Raw genomic sequence first — 16,997 nt, forward strand, 5'->3', positions numbered from 1 at the left:
ACACTCACACCGGATGGTCACGGCTCCCCCCAGGGTGACCCCGCCACTGGGGCGTAGGGAGATGTTGGGTTTGGGCTCTGCAGGCAGGAGGAGACAAGTCGTGAGACACAGACCCCAGCACGGTCACTGCGCCCCGTCCCCACAGCCTGGCCCCAGTGACGAGGCCGATACAGGGGCTGCAGGGAGAGGCTCCTGGATGCTTTTCCCCTGAATCCAAGACCGAGAGAGCTGGGCTAGTGACACAAGAGACACAGGGACCCCCACCCCTCAGCAGGGCAACGGCGCGGATCCATCTGCCAGGAGCCCAGGGAGGGGTGGCTGGGGCAGGGCAAGGAGAGGCCGAGGGGAACTGGAGGCCAATTGTGTTTTCTCTCCATCAGCTGGGGAGGGAGAAATCAGTTCAGTGGGGAACGATCACAAGTGAATCAGAGTTCGCTGGTGTTGCAGGAACTGCTGGGGAGGGTCACACCGGGAACTATTGCTGAGCTGCCTGACCAGTAACTGCCATTGGCTGAATTAAACCCACTTCATGGGCAACAATTTACATTCATGGAGCCCCAGGAGCTGGAATTGGAGCATCCCAGGCACTAAGCCAGAACCCACCGTGCTGCGGTTCCGTCGCGGCTTCTCTGTTCCTAGGCTGGTTTGTTGTATCCTGAGCCCTCCCCTTACGCCGTCTCTGTTTGCTGCTCTGAGCTCCAGCTCCGACACCTGCAGCGATTTCTCCAGGCGATGGGTCGGCTTCTCAATTTTTCATGTTTCACTGCCCGGTTCTTCCTTTCACTTTCCCCCTCCTGCCTCTGTCTTTCCTCTCTCTTCCTCCCCCTGTTCCTGCCATCTCTGCCCCTTCCTAACGGGACTTTCCCCCTGCCAGCTCTGTGCCTGGCCCCTTTGATGACACAGCTCAGCCACCGGGTCCCATTCCACTGGCTCCCGCTCGCTGGGTCCCTGCGTTTCTGGTGCCGGTTGGTACCTCGCTGGCTGCTGGTGTCTCTCCCCGGCGCTGGGCAGCCTCCCTCCAAACTGTCCCAGCCATTTCTACCAGGAGCCCTGGGGCGGGGGAGGAGCTGCTGGCTGCTGTCCCCCGCTGGTTTCTATCTCCCCCCACCACAAAAAAATCCTGCCCCAGGCTCGAGCTCCCCCCACTTCCCCTGCCCGGGAATCCTTGGGGGTCTCCCCACAGCTGGTGTTTCCAGGCTGCTTCTGAGCAGCCAACGTGTGCAGCTCCCACTGCTCTGTAACCCGACAGCCCCCAGCCCAGGTGGGCATCACACAGCCGGCCCTGGAAGGCCGTCACAGGCTGGGGGCGGGGCCGGCGGGGCAGCCCCTGGGCCCCGACTCCTCTGTGCGCCCCCAGAGCGGGAGAAGCCAGGGGAGCATCCCCCTGGGACAGGCCCCTGCTCTGCAGCTCCCCTGGGGCAGGGATCCCCTCCCCCTCGGCCTCAAACCTCCAGTGGCTGCTGCTGCCCCCTTGCTGTGGAACTCATCAGTGATTCTGTCCCTGCCCCCGGCCGGGCGTCCCCTCTGCTGGGCCCAGGGCTCAGGGCAGAGCCTGGCTCTGAGCGTCCCATTGGCACAGAGACCCCCTGATCAGGGGCGTGCACAGGAATAAGAATGTGGCCATTTTGGGAGGGGCACTTTGTGTGCCCCCCGCAGCCAGAGGAGCTGGCTCTGCTCCCGGAGGAGTTCTGTGCTCCGGCCCCACTGATTCAGGGGGGCCCTGCGCCTGCTTTACCCCCTTGCACATGCCCCTGCCCCTGATGGTCCAGCAGGGTGTGGGGCTGGGAACGGGGATACTGAGCCAGGCCCCTCACCTGCTACCACCAGCTCCACGGGGTCGCTGCGATGTGACCAGATGAACAGGTACCATTTGTCGTGATAATAGCAGCGGTAGCTCCCCGCGTCTCTCCGGCTCACGTTGCGAATGGGAAACTCAGCCAGGTCCCCAGCCGGCTCCACGTCCTGCAGCATGTTTGGGTTTCCATCTTTGTACAGAAGGAATCTCATGTGGTGCCGACCCCAACACCGGACAGTTACGGCTCCCCCCAGAGCGACCCCTGCGCTAGGGCGCAGGGAGATGGAGGGTTTGGGGTAGCTGGGGTCTGCAATGAGAAGGAAACAGGTCATGAGACAGACCCTGGCACAGTCACTGCGCCCCGTCCTTGCCGCATGGTCCCAGAGACGGGGCCCCTGGGAGAAAACCCAGCCAGAGGAACCTCTCCGACATCCCAGAGATTCCTGGGAGCTACATCAGAAACTGCTTAATATCTGGAGCACCCCTCCACACCCGTCTATCTATTTAATGGGCCTCACATCCTGGGAGCCAGGACTCCTGGGTTCTTTCCCTGACCCTGGGAGGGGAGTGGGGTCTAGTGGTTAGACTGGGAGACGGCTGGGAGTCAGAGGTCCTGGGTGGTGCACAAACATGCTGAGTAAAAGCCCCGGCCCGAAAGCCAAGTCCTGGTGATCTAACCAGACACAAGGTTCAGGAGGGATGATTATGTCCCATTTATACAAGGGGAAATGGAGGCAAAAGCAGGTTAAGTGACACCCCAAGGAGTGTCCCATCTGCCCAGAGACCCCCATGATGGTCTGGCTGGGTGTGGGGCTGGGAGTGAGGACGCTGATCTGGGCCCCTCACCTACTACAATGATCCGCACAATGTCGCTGGGATCCGACCAGTTGGGCGGCTCCGATCTGGAGCGAGATCGGCACATGTAGACCCCTCCGTCTTCCCGTCTGGCGCTGCGGATGGTGAATTCACCCCCGTCCCCAGCAGCATCCAGCTCCTGGATTTCAATTCCACCCTTATACAGAAATAACCTCCTGGCCCCGCACTGACACTGACAGCGGATGGTGACGGCTCCCCCCAGGGCGATCACCCCGCTGGGGCTGATGGAGATGGAGGGTCCGGGCGCAGGGAGCTCTGCGTTCACACACAAACAGGGGTGAGATGGGGAGACACAAATTCCTCCTCGTGTGTCTGTAACCTGCCTTTAGCGCCCGGCTCCAGGGACAGCGCTAGGGCTAACAGACACCTCACTGCATCCACAGGGAACCTGTGGGCTGGATTCTGATCTCAGACCCCAGGGTCAATCCGGAGTCACCCTTGATTGCACTGGGAGCAGGGCCGGGTTCTGATCTCAGCACACCAGTAGGGTGACCATATTTACCTATGCTGAATATGGGACACCTGGTAAAATTATTCATATTCAAACGAGTTCAACGGCAACCAGCCAGAACTACGCAGCACAAAGACTCAAATTAACATCATGTTGACTGAGCCCCTGTTAGCTGCATTCTTTTTATTTACCTTCTTTTCTGTGAGGCTTTAGGGTTCACATGGGGAGGGGTGACACACCCACCCCAGTCGTCCCCCCCAGGGAGAGGTTGGACTCTCTGTCTCTCTGCCCCCCATACTCCTCTTTCACACAGGGGGGTGACAGGCCGACCCGAACCTCCCTGTCCAGTGCTCTCCGCCCTCCATGCCTGGCTGGGCCATCAGGGATGGACCCGCCTCTGCTAGTACCTGGTGCCATGTTGTCCCGAGGCAACACTTGGGGAGCAGGGAGAGACCCAGGGCCCCATGCCCCCCATGCCCAGATTTCTGCCAGGGTTCACACCAGAATGTGGCCAGCAGCATCCCGGGAGCTGCTTCCAGCCACCGGGGAGGAGCAGGGGCAGGTGCAGGGGGAAGGGATGACCTGGCCCGTGTCTTTGCAGAGCTCATCTCTCCCCCTCTCCCCCATGGCTGGAAGCAGCTTGTCCCTTCCTGCCCGCACAGTGTGGAAAGGCAGCAAACGCCCCCAGGCTGCTGCTGGCCACCCACATAACCCAGCCGCCCCCTGTCCCCCAGATACAGCGCGGGCAGGAAGGGGTTAAGCCCTAAGGCTGCATTGTGCCCCAGGGCCCAGGGAACCTGCCTGCAGGGGCCTCAGTGACCCCGGCCAGAGAGGGGGCTCAGCAGGGGAGGGTGCCAGGGGACGGAGCAGCCCCACACTCCCTGGGGGCAGGACCCAGGGCGAGGGGGTGGGGGGCGAAGAGTGTGCTAAGCCCCTGCCCATGGGGCCTGCAGTGGACCCTGCAGGTTCAGGGTAGGAACAGGCTGGAAATCGCTCCCCCGCACCTCCCCTTCCTGAACACTAAAGTTTACCCTGCCCCACAGATACTCACGTCCAGACACCCCGCTCTGCCCGGACAGCCAGCAGCCTGGAAAGGAGACGGCTCGTTAGGGACCAGATCCTAGAGTGACTCAATACAACACCCTGGGCTCAGATCCCCCTGCCCCATGGGCATACGCCCTGGTCTCTGATCCTACTCCTCACCCGCCCACCCCATAGTGCGTACGCCCTGGTCTGAGATCCCCCCCCATGGACAGACGCTCTGGCTGTCTCTGATACTCACCAAGGAAGAGGATCATGAGAGCAGACGCCATAATGGGGGCCGCAAGGGGCCCCTCAGCACTGCCTCCACCACCCACCGGTGCCCAGCTCCACCGAGCCCCAAATAAGAAAGTCAGCTGGTGGCTCCAGCTACAGGAAGTCGACAATGTCTCATCTCTTCCTCTGCCCACCACACCTTGTCTCTAAACTGTAGGCGAAATCTAGTGCGGTCAAAGTAAGCAGAGGGCTTTGCAAAACCCAGGAAACCCAGGGACCGTCAGCCTGGCCAGGTGTCTTGCAGCTCACAGCTTTTCTGTGTCTCTGTCTGTGGAGAGGGGGAAACAGGTCACCCTCAACGTACCCTGCTGCCTTGAGGACGGTGTATGAGGCTAAGACTCAGGCAACCACAGGATCTGGTCTTCAATCTTTCGCTGACCACGATTGCCATAAAAATTCCATCCCCTTTTCATTCTGGGTTCAAGACCGGCTGGTGACCCACGTAGGGAAAGTTACTAGGTGATTACGCAATTAAAGGCCTGCGTCGTACTAGACCTGCATGATGAGGAGAATTGAGGTCATTCAGGAAACCATAACAGACCCCCCACACACACACACACACACGCACACCCCACCGGCTTTGCTGCATTCTGAGTTCAAAACTGGCTGGTGACCCATGTAGGTCAAATTAATACGTGATCGTACAATTAAAGGGGGCAGAGTTAAGGAAAACTTAACAGCGGCATTTCCTGGTGCTGGAGGGTTTCACTCTGCGCCTTCCCGCTCAGCCTGCCAACCTGCCCACCTACGGCACGAGCCGTGGCACCTAGTGAGGAGCGGGCGCGATGGGGGATGCCTGGGTTTGCTGCCCCTTGCGCCGTAGCTGAGCGGCGCTGGCGGCTTTACACTGTAACACCTGGTTCTAAGGGGCTTTTCTCAGCGTGTGAATTAAATCAACCAGGTTCAAAAGAAAATCAGAGAAAGAGAAATTCCATCCTGGGCCCCCAATGGGTCACCAGCCCGGAGAGACCCAGGGACCTTCTAATGCCCCCGCAGAGACCCTGCCCCAAGCTGGAGGAGACACTGTCAGGGGTTATGTGGCCAGGCCCCTAGAGAGGGACGTGACACAGACTCTGTTTATACGCCATTGGCTAGGAATGTGTGTAAGGTGCCAGCAGACAGTGAGCTGGGAGGTGCTGCCTGCAGCAGGTCCGTGTTCTGGACCCCGGCTGCTGGCCTGAGTTTCTCCATCCCTTGGCACTAAAACATCGTCTGGTTTTCACAGCCGCGGTCGGTCTCCCGGTTTCTACACCCGGCCCTGTCGGCAGGGCATTGCACCGCCCGGCGCAGCACCTTCCCCAGCTCACATCATGGCGGGAAAGCGAGGAAGGGGGCCAGGGACGGGCCAACTCGGAGCATCTGCTACCCAGCTCCACGGCACCTAGAGCAAGTGAGTGGCATGTAGCCCGTCCTCAGGGGCTTCCCTGTTCTGCCTGGGGAGGGGCAGAAATGGGGGAATCTCCTCCTCCCAGGGAGATGAGTGTAACCCCTCTGCCAGGCTGAAACGATAGCAGCAAGGGCTGGGTTCAATACATAGGGGTCCCTTCCCCACAACGTAATGGAAACCAGCTCGAGCCCCCACCCAGTGACCTGGGAAAATCTTACACACACCCCTGGGCGCCTCGAGGAGGCAATACTTCCCCTCTCGCAAGCACAGAGTCTTGGTGTAGCAGAAAAGGTTTAATTACATGAGATAAACAACAAGCATTAAATTGGGAAAATACCTCAACTAGAGTTCACAGGTCAAACCGTGAGCAAAGACCCACCCCAGCAAATTGGGCCGTGTCCTTCTCTCTGGGCCCTTGAGTCCAGCAACCCCCAAATCACCCACAGTCCCAAAAGTCCCACAATCCAAAAATCTGTGTCCCGGGTCAGTGCAGCCTCACAGTTCAAGAGTCTCTCTGCAGAGGTCCCCCTCCCCAGCCTGGGTAGAAAGGGGCACCTTACGTGGTTTCAGGGCCAACTGCCCTGCCTCTTCGTGGGGTTCTGCTTCCACTAGTCGTCCCCGCAAACAGCTCAGCTCCGCTGGCTCTGTGGGCTGCTCCGCTCTGCCAGCTGCTCTGGTCCACCAGCTGTCCTGTGATCTGCTCCGGCCCGTCCTCGCGAGCTGCTCGGCTCCACTCACCCAGTGGCTGCACAAACTGCTCCACTCCGCTCTGCCAGCTGCTCTGCTCCGTGGTATTGCTTCAGGCTCCCCCACTCATTAGCACAGTGCTCAGTGCTCTCAGCTCAGCAAGTCCAGCTCTTCAGTGATTTCAGCTCATAGTGATTCCAGCTCATAGTGGGGGAGCCCCAGTGCCAGTGAGTTCAGCTCAGTAACCTGTATCTGGATTCTTAAGGGAATCAAACATTAACTCTGACATTCCACAGTGGAGAGAGGCACAGGTGGAACTGGTGCTTCTGGCTCACACAAGGAGCCTGCACCACCCAGTACAGATATCTGTCCCCAGCCTCTCTCCTTTCAAAGGGTTTTGGAACCCATGTCCCCCATCTAGCAAACGCTATCCAACTGACAATGAAACTCCCCATCACAAGACAATTTTGTAGTTCCCCATTTACCCAATCAGGGTGACAACATTTCATTCCTCCTGCCCCAATAACAAAGAAATTGGGGATCCCACAGCTGTGAAAATAACCATCCCAGGCTGCTGTGGGCTATGTTAATTGGCGTGGGAGTGCCAATGCAAATAATTGAAATACCAATGCAAATACTTGAAACTTCTTTCTGCACTCCCCATAATTTACCACCAGATGTCAGGGTAGAGCTCATCCTGACTCTGCTTACACGAGATTTGCCAACAGCCCCCTGCAGCCCTTCGCTCTGGGCCAGGGCAGCACGTTTCCTGCCGGGTGTTCTCCAGAGCCGTCTCCAGTGTGGGGGAAATGTCCCAGCAATGGGGCTCCCAGCCTCCCCCTGTAGGAGACTCTGGGGGAGCCAGACCCTGTCAGTTGCTGAACACTCAGAATCCCAAGCAATGAAATCAGTGAGAACTGGGGGTGCTCAGGCCCCACGTGACTGGGACCTTGTGAACTTTAGTGGGGGGTTCCCAGGACAGGCTCAGCCTCCTTCCCGGGCCCTGTTCTTTCTCCAGCCTGGCAGGGAGTGCGGCCTGGGGTGGGGGCGGGGGGAGCTGCTGGTCTAAACTCACTGCAAACTCCACTGCTCTGACAGGGTGAGACTCCCGCCGTGTCCCGGTGCCTCAGTGGGGAGGGGGAGCGTTGGGAGCAGCCTGTCCTGGGAGCTCCTGCCTGTGTGTGTAGACTGCAGTCCCTGGGCCCCGGGGTGGGGGTGTGCACTGGGGGGAGCAGGGAGGCCTGTTAGTGAGAGGCTGCCTTGACCCCACACTCCTGGCTGCTCCCCGCTCAGTCCCAGGGTGGAGAGGCTCAGACGGATGCTGCGGAAGGAGGCTGTGAAGGTGGCTCCAGGGCCCGTGGGAAGCTGCTGCCGGCTGCCCCAGGAGGAGAGGGGCCCCTCTGGCCCCGCTGGCGGGGACCAGGGCTGGCTCCAGTGTTTTTGCCATCCCAAGCGGCAGAAAAAAAAAAATCCGCGATCGATGGCACTTCGGCGGCAGCTCTACCACCGCCTCTTCATGCTTCGGCAGCAATTCGACAGCAGGTCCTTCCCTCCGAGAGGGCCTGAGGGACCCGCCGCTGAATTACTGCTGAAGAGCCGGACGTGCCGTTGGCCACCACAAGCCCCTGTTTGCTGTGCTGGTGCCTGGAGCCGGCCCTGGTGGGGACGCAGGCTCTGGCCTGGCCAAGACGGGGAAGTGCCTGGTGCTCTGCAGGAGGGAGACACCAGCTCCCAGAGCAGGGCCCTGAGGCACCTTCTGGGCCAACATGTAGGTGGCCCAGGGGGCAGCTGTGTGGGAGGGACCCAGGACAGGGCGGGAGCCGGGCACGGCGGCTCTGGGGCTTCCTCTCCAGGAAGCAGAGGAGCCAGGAGCCCAGCCCCAGGGCCCAGCAGGGGCCACCCCCTGCCTGGCCCCTGGAAAGCCCCCAGCCTGCCCAGAGCAGCAGAACTGGGCACTGCAGGACAGAGGTTCCCAGGGGGTGTCTGGGACCAGAGATCTCGGCTGGTGACATTCGGTTGCACAGTCCAAGCAGTGGCTGCCCAGAGTGCTCACTCCCGGAGCTGGGAGCCGCGCACACGCCGGAGGCCGTGCGGGAGCAGCCCGGGGGTGGGGATCTCCCAGCGCAGCAGGGTGGGGCTGGCTCCCAGGGTCGAGGGCTGGAGTGACCGAGCAGATCACCGGCCGGATAACACCAGGGGAACGTCACAGGCTGGTTTGTGGTTCTGTGTTTATTACAGATCTGGAGATTAACAGGATGCAAGTAGCACAAACAGCTGCCTCGGCGCGTCCCCTCCCCCTCCTGGTGCTGAGCCCCCCTGGCCCCCCACCCGTGGGGCTGGGTGAGGCACCACGAGCTGCGGGGAGGGCTACGGGGGGGCTATAAGCCGAGCCCGTTCTCTGGGGGGGAATCACTCTGTCACCCCCTGGTGGTCAATGCTCCCTGCCCCGTCGCTGCGATAACTCCCCCTGGGTTCACGCTATGGGGGGTGGGTGGGGGGCGCCCCTGCAACACAGGGGCTCTGCCTGTGGGGCCCCTGGCTCACGTCGATGGCGGAGTACAGGACGGGCTCGGGGGCGGGGGCCGGGCCTCCCCGCTTGCCTGCAGCACCTGGTGGTCCAGCTCCATGTAGGTGAGTCCCTCGGCGCCGGGGTTGCGCTCCTGCGTCTGGGAGGGGAGAGAGACACGGATGTGGGTCAGTGCGTGGGTGTGTGCACGTGCGCCAGCACCAGCACATACACACCAGACAGTTCCACCAGGGGGCAGCGATGCCCCCCACAGCCCCTTCCTCCCCCATGCACAGTTGCTCTGACGTGCTCTGTCCTGTCCAGCAGGGGGCTCCCGATAGCTGCTCTCCCCCCACCCCCAGGGAATCCAGCAACACCCCCCCACCCCCAGCCCACTCCAGCCCACAGAGCCCCATGGGGCAGAGATCAGGGAAATTCCCCCAGCACCTGCCCCGCATGGAATTCTGCTGACCCTCCGCAAACCTCAGACAAATTGAAATGTTTGCAGGAAGGTTTGAGGGGGGGGGGGGTCGAGGTGAGTTGGGGGGGTGCAGGGTCAGGCTCTTATTCTCTGTGTTCTGGGTCTCCCATCCCTCTCGGGGGGGGGGAGCCCCGATGCTGATCCCCAGCTCCGGTGTCTGCCCTGAGGGGATACGGGCGGGAGGTGGGGGATCAGGCAGAGTCTGGGGAGTTGGCATCAGAACATGGCTCTAGTGGGACCTGTGCAGGGCCAGATGGTGGTGGGGGGAGGCTGGATTTTGCATTTGGGGGGGCGGTTGAGGAGTGGGGGCCACTTACCAGGACATCCAGCTGCTTCCCTTCACCAATTTGGGCGTCTGTGGAATAGAGACACCCCCTTTGTGAGGGGCTGGGCCCAGATCAGGGCCCCAGGCCCAGCCCCCCACCCCCAATCTGAGCCCTTCGCAGACTGGCCCGCAGTGCACTGGGGTCACTAGCTCCATGGTGCAGCGAGGGAAACTGAGGCACAGACCAGGGCAGGGGCACCCCCAAAGGCACTCAGTGAGTCAGGGCTGCACCCCACATCAGTATGCCCCCCCTACCGGACATGGCCCCTGCCGGGGGACACCCCCCCTCCCTCCTGCTCCATGGCTGCCCTCTCACGTGTGACTTACAGACTGTGGCTGCAGCCTCAGACTCCTATGGGGAGAAAGAGAGAGAGAGAGATAGTAACAGAACCCAGGAGTCCTGGCTCCCCGCCCCCACCCCCGTGGTAATCCTAAACCCCACTCCCCATCCCAAGCCAGGGAGAGAACCCAGGAGTCCTGTGTCCTGGGGCAGGTAGATGGGGGTGGAGAGCGGAGCTGGGGTCTCGCCTGCTCTGTCTCGGGGCTGGTCCTTTCCCTGCAGAGACACAAAGCAGAATCGTCCATGAGTCGACCCGGATCCCGTGTACCAGCCCTGCCCCCCAGCCCCACAGCCTATAGGGCAGCCGGGACGGGGGCCCAGAACAGAATCCCTCCCCCCCCCCCCTGGCTGCTGAGCCTGGATACCCTAGAGACAGGTCCCCACCCCCTGCAGCACAGCGCCCCCTAGTGCTGCCCAGGGGCTTTGGGGCCAGCTCTCCCTGCCAGGGGAGACGCTCCCTGCTAGCCCCTGCCCCACCCCCTGGGTTTCCTTCCCCGTCTCCCATCCAAGCTGTGACCCCTTCCCAGCCCGGCTTAGCAGCGGGTTTAACCCTTCCCTCGCTGGGCGGGGCACTCACTTCTGTAGCAGAGGAAGGCCAGGAGGAGGAGGAGGAGGAGGAGGCCAGCGGCCGACGCGCTCACCCCGGCGATGATGTTGCGGGTCAGACCCGGTGCTGGGCTTGGTTCTGATCCCCCTGGGAAGCAGCACCAGGCCATAAGCGGCTGGTTCGTTACCTGCTGCCCCAGCCCCTCCCCCTTGAGGGCCCAGGGACCCACAGCAGAACAGTCTATGGGGCTAGTGGGGAGGGGCAGGAGCAGAGGGGATTCTGGGTAATAGTGGTCAGGGGTTCACTCCCAGTGGCAGAGGGCTGTACTGGGGTGGGGGCAGGGTGTGTGGGGCTGTACCTCAGTCCCCATGCCTGTGAAGCCAGCTGGGCCCAGATCCTGCAAGCCCCTCCCCCCACCAGGTCCTGCCTGTGTCCTGGGAATTTCTCAGCAGCTTCAGCTCACTTCTGCGTAGGAATCATATGGGTGGGGGAATGGCAGTGGGAGGGGAGGGCACTTTGAGATCATTGGGAGAGCCATGCCCTGCTGAAGTGATCAGCAGCGGAAGAGGTAACGGTGCTGTCATCGCAACCGCCATCATTAGGTTCCAGAGTCAACAATATCTCACAATGTGCCATCTGTCCACTGACAACCCCCCCCCCCCCCCGCATATGAAATTAGGCAGGGGGGGTTCAGATGGGGCATTCGTGGTAGGGATCTGCCCCCATTGCACCCAGCCAGCCCTTTGTGGCTGTCCCTGTGGGTGGCTCCATGGGGGGGGCTTGATGGTGATTTCCTGCCCCCAGTCCCTGTACCTGACCCCGCGCTGCCTGGGTGGGTGGGAGCTGGCGTTGTTCCCAGCTGAGTCAGGTCGGATCCCCCTGCAGGACTCGAACCAGCGTCTGTCAGGGGAGGGGCACGGGGGTGAGAAAGCTGGAGTCCTGGTGTCTGTGGTTAGTTATACAGGGAACTTCTCCTCCCCTCAACCGGCAATGGCGGCCCTTCCCTGGGCTGAGCCGGCGTCATTGGGGAGAGGACGGGACCCAGGGATTCAGAATGGGTGTAGAGAAATCTCTGTATTAACTATCTCTATAAATCTTTATGACGTTGCATTGTGTTATTTTGTATTAAGTATCTTTCTGTATTAAGTATCTTTATGACATTGCACCTTGCAAGATGTTATTTTGTATTTCATATGACTTGGCATTGGGCCTCTCTATTTTCATACAACTTTGTATTAGATCCCTATATAGAAAATTGGTAGAAAACTTTGTATCAAATGTTATAGCCCCTAAGGATAGTATAGTTAAAGTAAAAGAAACATGTGCTTTTTTGCTAGAAGTAGAATAAGGTCCTCCCCCCCCCCCCCCACTCTGTAATCAATTGCCCTATTGACTGAATGAGATGTGATTGAGTGAGGCTTGGAAGACACCCACCTCCAGACAGCGACAACAGTTGCAGAGGGAATGGGAGCCAGAGCAAAGGACAATACAACTTGTCAAGTGGGCCCAGCGAAGAAGAGCAGACATATTGACGGCCTCAGGGATTAGAAGCCAGCACCTTCTTTAGAAAACACCCTCTTTGAGCAGCATTGGGACAACACCCAGAGAAAAGCAGCACAAAGACCAACGGACACAGACCCAGATTTTGAATCTGGTCTAGATTTGCATAAGAGGGGAGCTGCTATAAATGGGAGGTGTCTTGCAGAAGGACCCCGGGTCTCGTCTTGTCGCCATCGGAGCATCGCTCCGGATCGGCAGAAGCCCGGCTCCACCCCTCACCCATCTAACTCACCTGGCCAGTGCAGTTCAGGGGAGCAACTCGTTGGTAACAACAGCAAGATGGAGTGTGTTTGTGTGTGTGTGTGTGTGTGTGTGTGTGTGAATGCATGACTGTGATATATCTCTCATATGCATATCATAGAGTATTAATTGATACCTGTATTACTAATAAATGTGGTGTTTTGCCTTAATCCCCCTGAAAAGATCCTGTATAGTACTTTGAGTACAACAATGGGGTGCGGGGCCTGTCCCCTCTAGGGGGCGCCAGCTCCCATCCGGCCCCGGGGCAGGGACTGGCTGGCTCGGGGGGGCAGGGAATTGGACAGGGGTCCATCTCCTCTAGGGGGTGCCGGCTCCCATCCAGCAGTGTTGTTCCCGTTCTGTGGCCTTCACGCTGGGTCTCAGGCGTCCACCCCGCCCCCCCGCGCACGCATGACACCCCCTGGTGCCACCCGTCCCCCCTTCCACCCCAAGAAAGAGGCCCAGCCCCAGAGGCCCCTTGTTGGGGTGCATTGGTGGAGGGTGGGGCTGTGTATGTTGCCATGTGTACATGCTGGGGGGGGGGGGGCTCTCCAGGCCCACTTACCCCCTCGGCAAACACAGTTGTGGGGTGGGCCTCCCCCGGGGTTTCTGGCCGGCCTGGTGTTTACGAGCGGCTGGTTCCTGGCAGAGTCGAGATGCCGGTAAGGCCGCTGGCTTCCTAGCAGCCGTTAGCGGAGGCGCACGGCAGAATGCTAAACAGCAATCACAACAAAGGCCGTGTGCCAGAAGGGGAGAGCATCGGGGGGCTGCTGGTCACTCCCCAGCGCCCCCCCAATTGCCATCACCCCCCCCCCGCTGCCCACGAGGGATCTCCACCCCGTATGGCCCTCGGTGTCGGTGCCACCTGGCAACCCAGAGCTGAGGCCTGTGAGCTCAGTGCATGAGTGGGGATGGGAATGGGTTTGCTAGAGCAGCTCCCCCATCCCTGCAAGGGCCAAAGTGTGGGGAGGGGCTGCCAGGGGGGATGTCAGTGTGCGTATGTGTGTCCCAGCCGCCCCCTGCTGGAGGGAACCAGGACTGCCCCGCTCTGTGTCATAGCCCCCACACTACTCCCAGCGAGCGGGGATTCCCCGATCGACCCAGCGGCAGGGCCTGGAGCCCCAGTGAGGAAGCGCCATGCGGGCTGGGAGGCTGGAGCGCCAGGTTACGCTGCTTCCGGGGCGGCCGTTCTCTTCTCTCCTGCCCGTGCCGCTCGGCCAGCTCTGTCCCCGGGCCTGCCCGGCTCGCGGCCATCGACTCTCTGGGTGAAACAGCTGCTGCACCCCTTCCCAGAGGGGTTGCATCCCAGTGCTGGGTGAGGGTCCCCCGTGCTGCAGCCCAGAGTGATCCCATCTCCCCCAGGCGTAACACACACTCCCGGCGCGGGTACAGGGGGGCTGCAGGGTGCCGGGGGGCTGGTTTGCGGTTCTGTGTTTATTACAAATCTGGAGATTAACAAGATGCAAAATAACACAAACAGCTGCCTCAGCACATCCCCTCCCGCTCCTGGTGCTGAGCCCCCATGGCCCCCCACCTGTGGGGCTGGGTGGGGCAGAACCAGCTGGAGGGAGGGTTATGGGGGGGCTATAAGCTAAGCCCATTATCGGGGGGGAATCACTCTGTTACCCCCAGTGGCCGATGCTCCCTGCCCCGTCGCTGTGATAACTCCCCCTGGGTTCACACTATGCGGGTGGGTGGGGGGCTCCCCTGCACCCCAGGGGCGCTGCCCATGGGGCTCCTAGCTGACATCGATGGCGGCGTACAGGACAGGCTTGGAGGCAGGGGCCGGGCCCCCCCGCTTGACCTGAAGCGCCTGGCCGTCCAGCTCGGCGTAGGTGAGTCCCTTGGTGCCGGGGTCGGGCTCCTGGGGCTGGGAGGGGAGAGAGACACCGTGTGTGTGTGTGTGTGTGTGAACACCAACACACACGCACACCAGACAGTTCTGATCCCAGCCACCAGGCGGCAGCAATGCCCCCCACAGCCCCCGTCCCCACATGCACAGTTGCTCTGACATGCTCCGTCCTGTCCAGCAGGGGGCTCCCGAGAGCTGCTCTTCCCCCAACCCCCAGGGAATCCAGCAACACCCCCAACACCCCCACCCACTCCAGCCCACAGAGCCCCATGGGGCAGAGATTAGGGAAACTGCCCCCCGGCACCTGCCCCCCACGGAATTCCGCTGACCCTCTGCAAACCTTAGACAAATGCAAACGTTTGCAGGATGGTTTGAGGGGGGTCGAGGTGAGTTTGGGGGGGGCAGGGTCAGGCTCTTATTCTCTGTGTTCTGGGTCTCCTGCCTCTCTCGGCGGGGGGGAGCCCCAATGCTGATCCCCAGCTCCAGTGTCTGCCCTGAGGGGCTACGGGGGGTGGGCCAGGCAGAGTCTGGGGGTGCCGGCATCGGAACACGGCTCTAGTGGGACCTGTGCCGGGCCAGATGGCTTGTGTAGGGCAGGGGAGGCTGGATGGTTCATTGGTGGGGGCGAGGAGTGGGGCACTTACTGTGACGAAGTGGGACTGTTCGCACTGGGGGCTGGGCACAGATCCTAAGTATCTAGCAGCAAAAGTCCATGCAGCAAATGCCTGACGTTCTGTCTCCTAGCAACTGATGGCCCGGGCCCCTCCCTGCAAAGGTGCTGGCTAAAGGTGTTGGAGACAAAGGGGTCAGGTGACCTCCTGGCCCAGGAAAGAAGCTGAGCAGAGAAGAGGGGCCAGAGGGGGTTGGGCAGACTGGAGTTGGCTGGGGAAAAGAGGGGAAGCAGGGAGACCGGGCTCTGATCCCCGAGGGGGGCTGTGAGGCCCCAAGATGGACCTAACCGGGGGGATCCGGTTATCTGTGCCTGCAAGACCTGTGGTGGACTGTATTCCTGTCATCTAAATAAACCTTCTCCTTTACTGGCTGGCTGAGAGTCCTGGTGAATCAGCAGGGAGCCCGGGGGTGCAGGGCCTGACTCCCCTACACTCCGTGACACTTACCAAGACATCCAGCTGCGTCCCTTCACCCAGGAGGGTGTCTGTGGAATAGAGACACCCCCCCAGTGAGCGGCTGGGTCCAGATCTGGGCCCTGGGCCCAGCCCCCCACTCCCCATCTGAGCTGTTCACAGACTGGCCCGCCTGCCCCGCAGCGCACTGGGGTGGGGCAGGGTCACTAGCCCCATGGTGCAGCGGGGGAAACTGAGGCACAGAGGGGGGCGAGGCACCCCCAAAGGCACTCAGTGAGTCAGGGCTTCACCCCACATCAGCATGTCCCCCCACAGGACACAGACCCTGCCAGGGGACACCCGCCACTCCCCCCTGCTCCATGGCTGCCCCCTCATGTGTGACTTACAGACTGTGGTTGCAGGCTCGGACTCCCTATGGGGAGAAAGAAAGAGAGAGATAGTAACAGAACCCAGGAGTCCTGGCTCCCAGCCCCGCTATTGTAACCACTAGACCCCACTCCCTAGCTCCCAGCTCCCCTGATCTAGCCATTAGATCCTAGTCGCCTCGCAGACCCGGAGAGAAAACCCAGGAGTCCTGTGTCCTGTATCAGGTAGATCTGGGGTGGGGAGCGGAGCTGGGATCTCACCTGCTCTGTATCCAGGCTCGTCCTTTCCCTGCAGAGACATGAAGCAGAATCGTCCATCGATCGACCCGGATCCCGTGTACCAGCCCTGCCCCCCAGCTCTATAGGGCAGCCGGGATGGGGAGCCCAGGAGAGAGTCCCCGTCCCCCCACCACCGCTCTGCCTGGGGAGCATCTCACCCTCCAGCAGCCGAGCCTGGATACCCTAAAGACGGGTCCAGCCCCCTGCAGCACAGCGCCCCCTGGTGAGCCCTTACCCCACCCCCTGCAGCACAGCGCCCCCTGGTGACCCCCACCCCTGCAGCCCCGGGCCCCCTATTGAGCCTACACCCCCTGCAGCACAGCGCCCCCTAGTGCTGCCCAGGGGCTTTGGGGCCAGCTCTCCCTGCCAGGGGAGACGCCCCCTGCTGGGCCCCTGCCCCACCCCCTGGGTTTCCTTCCCCGTCTCCCATCCAAGCCGTGACCCCTTCCCAGCCCGGCTTAGCAGCGGGTTTAACCCTTCCCTCGCTGGGCGGGGCACTCACTTCCTCGGGTTCGTCTGTAGCAGAAGAAGGCCACGAGGAGGAGGAGGCCGGCGGCCGACACGCTCACCGCAGCGATGATTGGGGTGCTCAGCTTCAGTTCTGATCGCCCTGGGAAGCAGCACCAGGCCATGAGCGGCTGGTTCAGTACCTGCTACCCCAGCCCCTCCCCCTTGAGGGCCCAGGGACCCACAGCAGAACAGTCTATGGGGCTAGTGGGGAGGGGCATGAGCAGAGGGGATTCTGGGTAATAGTGGTCAGCGGTTCACTCCCAATGGCAGAGGGTTGTACTGGGGTCGGGGCAGGGGGTGTGGGGGGATGTACCTCAGGCCCCATGTACCCTGTGAAGCCAGCTGGGCCCAGATCCTGCAGCACCCCCAAGACTCGGGTCCTGCTCCTGTCCTG

The 16,997-nt window shown here is 61.2% G+C and overlaps 1 protein-coding gene across 17 annotated transcripts in view; it reads right to left on the reverse strand.

Annotated features, from left to right (window-relative positions):
- LOC120388244 (immunoglobulin superfamily member 1-like) overlaps positions 1-16,997 on the reverse strand; it is a 218,529-nt gene that overhangs the window by 168,739 nt on the left and 32,793 nt on the right. The gene's annotated exons all lie outside the window — the stretch shown is intronic.

The sequence above is a fragment of the Mauremys reevesii genome, linkage group 22, assembly GCF_016161935.1.
Source record: "Mauremys reevesii isolate NIE-2019 linkage group 22, ASM1616193v1, whole genome shotgun sequence".
NCBI lineage: Eukaryota > Metazoa > Chordata > Testudines > Geoemydidae > Mauremys > Mauremys reevesii.